This window comes from Aquarana catesbeiana, linkage group LG03 (assembly GCF_042186555.1).
Source record: "Aquarana catesbeiana isolate 2022-GZ linkage group LG03, ASM4218655v1, whole genome shotgun sequence".
Classification (NCBI taxonomy): domain Eukaryota; kingdom Metazoa; phylum Chordata; class Amphibia; order Anura; family Ranidae; genus Aquarana; species Aquarana catesbeiana.
In genome coordinates this window covers 247,150,918-247,162,533 of record NC_133326.1, presented here as the reverse complement: position 1 = coordinate 247,162,533, position 11,616 = coordinate 247,150,918, and the positions used below count along the sequence as shown (strand labels likewise).

General features: G+C 47.4%; 1 pseudogene; it reads right to left on the bottom strand.

The window, feature by feature from the left end:
• Positions 1–2,471: 2,471 nt before the first annotated feature.
• On the bottom strand, positions 2,472–9,035 carry LOC141133948 (uncharacterized; annotated as a pseudogene).
• Positions 9,036–11,616: the final 2,581 nt, after the last annotated feature.

Here is an 11,616-nt window from a genome sequence, read left to right as displayed (position 1 = left end):
AAGGTGGTACTGATGGGCACAGATAAGGCAGCACTGATGGCCACTGATAAGATGGTACTGATGGGCCCTGATGGGTGGCACTGATAGGAGGCACTGATGGGCACTGATAGGTGTTACTGATAGGTACCACTGATAGATGGCACTGATGGGCACTGATAGATGGCACTGATGGGCACTGGTAGGTGACACTGATGGGCACTGATAGGTGACACTGACAGGCAGCACTGTTGATGAGGCACTGATTGGTGACACTGAGAGGTGGCACTGTGGGCAGTGATAGGTGGAACTGTGGGCACTGATGGGTGACACTGTGGACACTGATGGGTGGCACTGATGGGTACTGATAGGTGGCACTGATGGGCACTGGTAGGTAACACTGATGGGCACTGGAAGGTGACACTGATGGGCAGCACTGTTGATGAGGCACTGATTTGTGACACTGATAGGTGGCACTGTGGGCAGAGATAGGTGGCACTGTGGGCACTGATGGGTGGCACTGTGGGCACTGGTAGGTGGAGCTGGTGGGCACTGATAGGCAGCACTGTTGTGCACTGGCAGGTGGCACAGGTGGGCACAGATGAGGTGGCAGGAGCTCTCCTTGATCGGGACCGATGTCCCTCTGAGAGCCGCCGGTGATCGGCTTCTTTTTTCTGCTGATAGCGTGAGGAGAAAAAATAGCCGATTACTCTGTCATTGGCTGACAGCTGATCATGTGGTAGGGGGTCGGGATTGCCCCCTTACTCCAATCTATGATCAGCCAAGTCTCATAGACTCGCTGATCACAGAGCGCGCCGCGCACACCCTTCAGGGCGCGCGCAGGCCGCTCAGGCACGGGAGGATGCCTATTGACGTACTCCCAGCAAAGTAGGTCCACGCTGTAGCCGTCATTCGACTATAGCACGGATCTGAAGAACTTAACATTGTAATGACACCTGCAGCGGTTCGCAGAGGGCAGTGTGAACTGCCTGCAGGAAAGATGCGACGCATCGTACAAGTGTGAACCTAGGATTAATGTTTTTGCATTGCTTTCACCATGAAGCACTTTGCACATGCACAAATCAATACAAACTTACCAAACAGTCCACATTCAGTGAAAATTCATGTACTACAAAGTTTGCATTGATTTCAGCATGGAACACTGCAGTACATGAAATTCCACTTAATGTGGACTGTTTAATGAGTTTGTAGCACGAATCGCTGTATTGCAATATGATCTGTCAATGACCATATAGCAATACAGTGATCTGTGCTACAAATTTAACAGACTGACATGGCATAAGTATTAATTGTACTTGCTGTCCTGGCCGCCACCTGGGGGTTCCCACCGTCCTCATCCTCCTCTCTCTCTCTCCTATCATCACTAACAGGCCCCGCCCCTGGGCAGGGTGAAGATGCAATGGCCGCACGGAGGAAGGTAGGCGGAGCCTCCGCTGAAGGAATAATGCGTAGCCAGTTACCAGCCGCATTGTGGGGGCGCCAGGCGCTGCCCCCCTCGGCCATGTACGGAACTTTTGACAGAACAACGGTGGTTGGGGACAATATAAGTGTGGGAGGCGGCACTCGAGAGGATGGGTGTGGAGGCTTTTTTTCGTGCGGGGGGCGGCTTTTTTGCCGTCCCCCGCAAAGTGCTATCCTAGGCCTGGGCCTTGTCGGCCTACGCCAAAACACAGCACTGGCCACCCCCCAAAAAGAAACACCATCTGCCACTGCTAAAAACACTGTATACTGCACACAGGGCTGGTAGAATGGAGCAGCGGTCTTAATGGGCTGGAGAATAGCCACAATAGCACATGCCAAGTGTGTCTGGAGCTCTAACAGTGTGTCCACAGGCTGGTAGAACAGGTGGGGGGGCAGGCCGCAACATGTTTCTGAGGCCCCGCCTCATTCATCAGGCAAACCCGCCCCACACAATGAGAATGATATATATACACATTCAGAAAAAAAACAATTAGGACTGAGTAGGGCGAAAGCCAATTGCTATTGGCTAGTTAACAGGAAAAGGGGAAGGGAGGCGGCCGTCTCATCGTAACAGTACTGGAACAGCAGCTCAAAGCCTACGGAGTAATGAGCCCCAGTATACAATGGACGGTCCATGCACCATACAGTGTACACAGAAAATACAAAAATGCTAGAAGGGAGACGATGAGACAAAGCTTCTTTTTTTTTTTTTTGGAAGAGAGACCTTGCTTGTCTCTTCTGCAAAAAATAATCTACTTTCTACCCTGTTTCCCTGAAAATAAGACCTAGTGTGATTGTCAGTGATGGCTGCAATATAAGCCCTACCTCCAAATAAGCCCTACCCTGTTTCCCCCGAAACTAAGCCCTACCCTGAAAATAAGACCTACAAGGACTTTAACTAGGGCTTATTTGGGGGGTAGGGCTTATATTGCAGCCATCACCGACTATCACGCTAGGTCTTATTTTCAGGGAAACAGGGTAGCACTTTCTTATTTTTTAGGTTTAACTCTACTTTAATTTGTTTTCTTGGCAAAACGATTAGGCACTGATGTACACTTTGGGAAAGAAACAGAATTGTTACATTCACCTGACTCATCCCAGTTTCTGTAAAGTGTTAACGTGTTGCCTGGATGGAGAATAAAGCAAGAAACGTTATTTGTATGACTTAATTACCTGTTTCATAAACTGCATATTAGCTGCAAGAATGGTGAATTTATTAGATCTGCCAGCAACTGTTCCACATGTTTTTTGTGAGATTCTACTTATTTTTTTACAGTGCTGAAACAAGTTAAAAAAAAAAAAAAAGAATTTAATTTTTATATTGCAGCAACTGGATTGAGCGCACCTGCAGACACTTTAAGAGATCTCTTCTGAACTGGGTGGGATATGAAATTTTGTCATTTCGGAAACCGTGGGAGGAACAGAGGAAGTTTCAGATTAGGACAAAACTATAAACAAGACCCAATGAGTACTTATGAAAGTAAATGTTTAGACAAGTTGCACACAAAGTGGGAAAAATATTGACGATTATATGACCAGGTTACAATATCTAGCAAGCTTCAAGTAGATAAAAAGATTTTCCTTCATGTCCAGTCAGATAAAAAGGAATTGGACGGGCTAACAGTAAAATCAAAGCATTTCTGCTAGTAGAAATCTAGTAAGCCCTAAGAAGGGAATATTTTGATTGGGCTGCACCACTCCAAACTTTCTGTGGGTTTAGGTGCCACCCTAGTTCAGAAACAACCTGCTGGGGATGACCTACCTATATAATTTTGGAAAACCTACTAATGCAGAGAAATGATGCACCCAGGCTGTAAAAGGGGTTTTAGCTGTTGTTTAGGAATCAAAATGATTCCAACATATCTTTATGACTTGATTGTGATTTGTGATGGATCAAAATCCATTAGAGGTGATATACTCTCCTCACTCTTAACCAAACCTGCCAGAAATTTAGGGTGGATTTTTCTTACGTAACCTTAAATAATCAGAGTATGGGTGGAGGTGCATGGGGGAAAACTTTCTGATGCTTGCCCCCCACATGCTCCACCCCTGCATAAGGAATATCAAGATGTTATAAACACCATGCACCAGTTCCATGAAAAGGTCTGGTGGCCAGGAATTGATAAACAGGTGGGAAATATGGTTTTATGTTAAGCCTGCCAGCTTAGGGTCAGCATAATGAGTCAGACAAAGTTGCTTGCCCACCCTTCTAAGACTACCAGACATTTCTGTAAGGTTTTTGAGCACAGGAAGTTTTGTGGCCAGCGATATGCCAACCCATGTGTGTTCTCTGTGTCAGAGGACAGCATCTGCTTGCAATCACACTGTAAAAAATTACCATTAAGGTCTAGTTCACTTCACTCTATTCACATAAATGCGTTGGAACTTTTTTATTGTGCCCCTGACTTTTTTTGGTTGAAAATGTATACTTTATTTTGCAAGAAAATATACAAAAAACAAATACTTCAACAGGGTACATTCCACTCTGTACTGCGACGCATCGCATAAATATACTACATAATACAGTTCCAAGCATACAACTAAATTACATTCATCCTGCGGTATGATGCCTGATGTGTTGCGCAGAGTAATAGTACCCCGAAACATCACATCATGCATGACGCCGCATTACCCTGAAAGCATTACTTCAGAAAACATGTCAAATAGCATTCAAATGGGCAACGGGTGTGATGGGGAGTGGAGGAGGTGGGGTAGGGGAGGAAAAAAAGAGTTCACAGGCCCGAAGCTTTATTGAACTGCCAAAGGATACACATGGGGGGGAAGGAGGGGGGAAGGGGAAATCTTCAGACCTCCTCTTAATCCTTAAAGTCCATCAAGTTATAGTCTCTGAGCAGACTGTGGACCAGTCTGCGACAGTCCTCGATGGACATCCTCTACCGCTGGTGGATGAGGCACTTTCTGGAGCACCATAAAGCACCCTTAAAGCAGCACAGCACCTGCCAGGCACACTCAATGTCCTCCTGTGAATGAGTTCCACAGAAGAGTTTGTTCAACACACCAAAGTGCGTGATAGCAGTCTGTGGTACAAAGTCTTTCAGTTCAGGTTCCAAGGCCCTCAACAGGCCCTGTGCAAAGGGGCACTCCCAGAAAACATGAAAAGCAGTTTCCTCCTGGATGATGCAAAAGGGGCAGTGCCTATATCTGCACAGGTTTCTGGCATGCATGAATGTCCTGAGTGGCAACCCCCCTTGGATTGCCATCCATGCCAGATCTTTGTGCCTGTTGGTGGGTCTCTTTGAAGAAACATTCCTTCATACCACTTTGCAAGTGGATGAAGGGAGGCCTGGGACAGTCTCAATAATGTCTGATGCTCTAATCAACTTGTGGATAGTTTTTGGCTGCCACAAGTTGGGCTTCACTCCCTGCAGCCCCTGCTCCTTGATAAACTTAAAAGTATCCAAGTAATACCAAGGTGTGTCCCAGTTATAGGGGATGGAACTGTCCAATTTGTCCCATCCAAGGGACCTCCAAAGAGGCAGGAGGAAAAAACAGGACATGGAGTTACTGCCAGAGTCCACAGTTCTGCGGATGCAGTTACAAGCAAAGCACACCCTCAGTAGTGTGGCGATTTCAGGCACGCCCTTACCGCCCTTGAGAGGTTCCTTGAACATAACCACCTGCTTCACTCTGTCCATTTTGGAGCTCCAGATGAAGTGAAACACCGCCCTGGTGATGGCCTTGCAGGTGTTGACCCGGGGGGCCAGGCCTGGGCGAGGTACTGCAACACAGGGAGAATCTCGCTGCAGAGTAACAGTGTTTTACCTTCGATGGTGAGTTCTCTGAGGCTCTAAAGTACAAACTTTTGTTGCATCTTTGCCAGTCTTTCCTCCCAGGATTTCAGGGCTGCGCCCTCAGCTCCAAACCAGACCCCAAGGATTTTGATATAGTCCACTTTGATGCTGAAAGGGATGGGTGCAGAAGAAGGCAGGAACCACTTTCCGAAGAGCATGACCTCTGACTTCCTGCAGTTGACCTTTGCCCCTGAAACTTGGCCGAAGTCCTCACAGGTCTGGGCGAGTATGTCGATGGAGCGCCGATCAGCACAGAACACTGTCACATCATCCATGTAGAGTGAGCACTTGTCCTCCCGTCTGTCCGGTTCTGGTGCGGTGATCCCTCTGATCTCTGGGTTCCGTCTGATGCTTTGGGTGAAGAGCTCTATACAACAAACAAAAGAGGTGAGAGGTGAGAGAGGGCAGCTTTGTCTGACCCCAGACCGAATTGGAAAGGGGTCCGTTTTCCAGCCATTTACCAACACCAAACTACAAATGTCATTATACATTACATTCACGTACAAACAAAACATTTTCCCAAGACCAAACCTGCGCAGAGCTCTGCACATAAACTTGTGGGAGACTCGGTCAAAGGCCTTCTCCTGGTCAAGACTGACCAGGGCCACGTGCCACGGTGGCCATGAATGTACTGGACCGTGTCCCGGACAAGCGCAAGGCTGTCCGCAATCCTGAGACCAGGAATGCCACAAGTCTGATCCAGGTGGATGATCTGTCCGATGACAGACTTCAGCCTCTTGGCTAAAACCTTGGCAAGGATTTTGTAGTCCACGTTCAGAAGAGAGATCGGACGCCAATTTTTCAAATCCGATCTCTCCCCCTTCCATTTATACAAAATCGTGATTATCCCCTCCCTCAGTGACGGAGGCATTCTTCCCTCCACCACCATCTCCTCATACAGCTCGAGCAGGTCCGGGCCCATGAGATCCCACAGTGCTACATAGGGCTCAACTGGGAGACCATCGCAGTCCGGGGTCCAGCCCCGTCTAAAGGATTTAGCGGCAGAGTGCAGCTCCTCCAACACCAAGGGGGCGTTGATGGCTGATGAACCTGCAGGATCAATTTGGTTAGAGATACCTGACAGGAACCTGTCAGCCACCTGTGTGTCTGTTTCTTTCGGGGAGTAGAGGTTGGTGTAGTAGTCGCTGACCACTTGCATCACAGCCTCCTTCCCCTTTTGGAGTGTTCCAGTCTCGTCACGCAGCTCTGACAAGGGTGTGTGTCCTGAGTGAAGTTTCCTGAAAAAGAAAGAATTACACTTCTCACCTTTCTCAAGATTCTCCACCTTGACACGGAAGACAATGTGCCTGGATTCTTCCTTGAAGTGCCCTTTCAGGCTCTTCTTGGTGTCCTCCAGGTCCTGTCTAACATCCCAGCCGCAGTAATGAAGGTCCTGCAGGGACTGCAACTGAGTTCCCTCTTCCTGGCACACACTTGCTGGCATCCCCTTGCCTGAAAGAAGCTGCGCAGCTTAACTTTCACAAATTCCCACCAATCACTTACCCTTCCGAAGAATATCTTTTCCTTCGTCCAGGTGGCATAATCCTCCCAGAGTTCCCCGATAAATTCCTCATTTTCCAGCAGGGTACTATTCAGCTACCAGGAACCCAGTCTGTGGGCAAAGCCTCGCCCAGGTCACCCCGAAAGTGAATAGCCCTGTGGTCAGAGAAAAAGCAGGGAAACATGGAGAACTCACGATGCTTGACTATTCTTGAAGTGAGCACGAAGTCAATCCTGAAACACACAGATCTGTCGGGTTGGCACCATGAATAGTTCACGGTACCTTTCCTTATGGATCCCATGGCGTCCTGCAAGGAGGCCTCCAAGATCATCTCCTTGAGCAGCCTAGAAGTAGCATCAAGTTTTGTGTACATGCTGGAGCTGCGCCCATCCTCCTGGATCGGACAGTTAAAATCACCGCCGATCATTACTGTTCTGGTGGTGAAAATTGGGTCCGCAGGGTCTGGAAAAGTTTCAGCCGTGCATTCTTATCTGGGGGGCATACACGTTGATGAACCTAACTGGCTCTTCCACCCACGAGCCATCTATGACCAATAGATGGCCACAGACTAGCTCATGGATGGAGTCAACTGTAAAGCGCCCACCCCTGACAACAATGGCTACCCCTGCAGACTTACAATCGCCACCCCCGGACCAGTAGGAGGGACCAAGGGTCCACTGGGAGGTCAGATGAGTGTACCTCCTCAAGGGAGGAAGGGCGCACTCCTGAAGCATGTATACATCACTCTGCTGAGTAGAAAGAAAGGTCAGCACCGCTTGCCTTCTAGATGTATCCTTGATACTCCTCACATTAATGGAAAAGATGGAGATCTCAGCCATAATGAAAAAGGGTATGAGGTCTAGTCAGCAAGGGGCCGAACTTACCTCTCCGGAGGGGGGGTGACTCTTCTATTGCATCCTCTGCCTGTCCTGTGTTCTGGGTTAGACCCAGCTCCTCAAGGACAGCATCCATCATCTTCTGGTTGATGTTGAGGTTGAGGTTAGGCTCGGCCGTGATCTCCTCCTCCACCTCCTCCTCATCCCCTGCAGACTCTAGATCCTCCACTACTCGCTCTGGTCCATCGCTGTCACGCTGGACCCTGTTGGGCAGTTTGGTGGAGGTTGGGGGTTCCTCTGCTGTTGGGCTCTCTTGCTTCCGTTTCCGGCTTCCTGTTGGGCCACTGGTGGGGGTGGTGGGAGGTGGGAGGGCAGGGAAGTCCTCCAGGGAGGATAGGTTTAAAAGGGGCAGGGGAGGGGGAGAGGTGGGGGTGTGCTGCAGGCAAGGGTTGGGGCAGGGGGGGCGGGAGTGGACTTACCTGTGGCCTTTCGAGGCTCCTTTGGCTTGTTTTCTGGCGGCTTCCTCCCGGTGCTGGAGGATGGCTTACCCTGGATCAGGGCTCCAGCATAGGTCCGGGTCCTCTGGGGGCAGTGTCTGAAGACATGCTCTGCCAATCCGCAAAGGTTGCAGGCTTCGGACAGTCCTTGGTCTCGTGGCCTGAAACCCTACAGAACCTGCAAGCAAACTCTGTACAATCCTTACCTATGTGTCCCGGATGGCCACATCTGTTACAGTTGTGGGGCATGCCGGAGTAGAATAGGATTCCTGCAGATGATTCCAGGAAGAAGTACAGCTGCAGGTGCTGAATGTCCCCTGAAGGGTCTTTCCTAAGTTTGCAAAGCACAGACCACTTACCTATCCAGAAGCCGTTGACATCGAGGATTCGGACTGGGTCCTTTACCACGGTGCAAAACCTCTGGAGGTAGGTGGCTATGTCCTTTCCTTGGGTATGGGGGTTCCTCATGGCCACCGTCACCCGCCTTTCGTCACGTTATAGGGCAGTTCGCAACAAACTTACGGAAAGGGGATTCAGGGCCACTGGTCTTCACCATCTCCCAGTATCTTCTGCAGACCTGAAGAGACACAAATGTTATGAAGAAAATACCTTTTGTGAAGGTCTGCACGGAAAGCGTTTCCGCTTTGCTGAACCCCTGCTCCAAGATCATCTTCTTTCCGAAGATCTCCGGGGACATGTCGGGGACTCTTCCGTCCACCTCCTTCAGCTGCAGCACGACCGTCTGCTTCATCCAAGGCTCCAGGGTTGGGAGCCCATCTGCAGGTAGGTCTGGCTTGGCTGGTCTCGTTTGGTTGGCACTGGCCGGGGTAGGGGTGATGGTTGAGGAAGCAGCATTCTTGGGCCCTTCGGAGGAAGTGGCTGGAACAGGGTTCTTCTTTGCCTTGCTGGTCTTCTTGTCGCTCTTCCCCATCGTCGAGGAGTTGGATAACGCTTCAGGTGTTCTTAGGCAGCTTCCTTCTGGTTCCTTGACGTCTTCGCTCTTTTCATAGCCTTTAAAAAGGCTCTAGCATCTACTGCCCATAGGTAGTAATGCGGAGAGGGGAGGAGTAGGGAAGACCGCAATCTCGTTCCTTGTGGGGGCTAAGCCTCTAACCCAATAGCAGCAAGTAGATGAAGCTGAATTGAATCAACAATCCTACAAGACCGAGCAGAGGGTACCCCATAAGGACCAAATGGCTTGGATAGATACAAGTGGTTCTCAATGTCCTAGCTGTGAAGCAGAGACACCCCTAAAGGCTATAGTCGATACTAATTATGGGATGAAACAATCAGTGTCCAAGTAAAAAAATGTTGTGATGTTTAAATAAGATAACCGAATAATAAACGTGCACAGCTGCTAAACATTCCAAGTGGTACACCACACTAATTTCAAAATGGATAGTAAATAAATAAATGTAGCGCTATGTGTAAAATTATAAATATAAAGTGCAAATCTCTAAAATAAATAAATCCTACATATAAATGAATAGTCTATAAAATGAAAAAATGAAGAAATAAAACATGAAAAACTCTTCTTGTGATCAGTGTATCCACACAATTCCACCACAGTGATTGTTCGTCCTCAAAAGGAGTGCACACCACCACCAGTAAAAATGCATGCTCACCTCCCAGATGAGTCTAAACTCATATGCGGATCTCCCCACGAGATCTTTGCTCTCACTTCCTCTTCCCAATCAATGGTGGGTAATCCAGATGGCTCTTTTCTTAATGGTAACTCAGCTCATTAATATCCAAAGAAGCGGATCATCTCCCAGCTTGGCTCAAGATTCCATGAGTTCAGGACCTCCAGAGTAACACCACCGTGTCCACATACACAGTGCCTGGCTGGACGTGACTATCAGCTCCTCCCTTCTAGATGCGCATCGGCTAATCACAGGTCTTCCATCTACTTCCATCTCTCTGCGAAACCACAATCAGTACCCTAATGACATACTGATAACATGTCAGCAGAGCCACAATCAGTACCATACTAATACACCAGAAACATGTCCACATGAGTCACAATCAGTACTGTACTGACACACCAGAAAGATATTTGCACAGCTACAATTAGTACTGTACTGACACACCCGAAACATTTCTGCATAGCTACAATCAGTACTGTACTGACACACCAGAAACATGTCCACATAGCCACAATTAGTACTGTAGTGACACGACAAACACGTTTACATGCCCACAATCAATTCTGTACTGACACACCAGAAACATGTCTACATAGCCACAATCAGTACTGTACTGACACCAGAAACATGTTCACATAACGACAATCAGTACTGTATTGACACATCAGAAACATGTTCAGATAATGACAATCAGTGCTGTACTGACACACCAGAAACATGTCCACACAACCACAATTAGTACTGTACTAACACAACAAAAACATGTCCACACAACCACAATTAGTACTGTACTGACACAACAAAAACATGTCCACACAACCACAATTAGTACTGTACTAACACAACAAAAACATGTCCACACAACCACAATTAGTACTGTACTGACACAACAAAAACATGTCCACACAACCACAATTAGTACTGTACTGACACAACAAAAACATGTCCACACAACCACAATCAGTACTGTACAGAGACAACAAAAACATGTCAGCAGAGCCATAATCAGTGCTGTACTGAAACACTAGAAACATGTTGGCATAGCTACAATAAGTCCTGTACTCATAGCTCCCAACTATCCCTGATTTCTAGGAACTGTCCCAGATTTGGAGCAATGTCCCTCTGTCCCTCGTTGCACCTCATTTGTCCCTCATTTTGGTCTGATCTATATAGTTGTATATAAAATGTACTATTTATCATTCAAAAAGTGCTACCCAGTGCTAAACCTTTCATCCAATTTCTAAATTGCTGCATTTGTAAATTTCAAAAGCCAGTATAAAGAAATAGTAGCGGTAAGAAAAGCTCTTGTTGATTTAACTAATCATTTTTTTTGTACAATTCTCCTTTAAGGGGGTGTGGCAGGGGGGGTGTCCTATGCCTACATGCTTTTGCTAATACGTGTCCCTTGTTCCTATTGCAATTCAGATAGGCCCGAAAACATTAGAAAATTCACAGTTTTAATGTAGACATGCCACTGCTTAGCTGACATATGTTTGCATACTGGAGCATACACTCCATAGTACATTCACCATATGTTTACTATGACATATGATTACATATTCAGGTGCTTTACAGGTGCATAGTTAATACTATGAGGATACAATTCAGATAGCTGCGCACAATCAATGCTCAGGTCCACACAGTTTTTCACCACATCAGGCTCATTATATTTGTCTTCAAGGGAAAGTTAGGTGGAAATAGGCCGACTCTATATTGAACCCTATGGACTAAGACTGGGATGCCATTAAAGTTCATGTGCGTGTAAAGGCAGGTGTCCCAATACTTTTAACAATATAATGTAGCTCTGATATTCTTCTCAGAATGGTTCAAGGCAAGAAATAGATCTAGTTATAGTTCCAGGTGTAA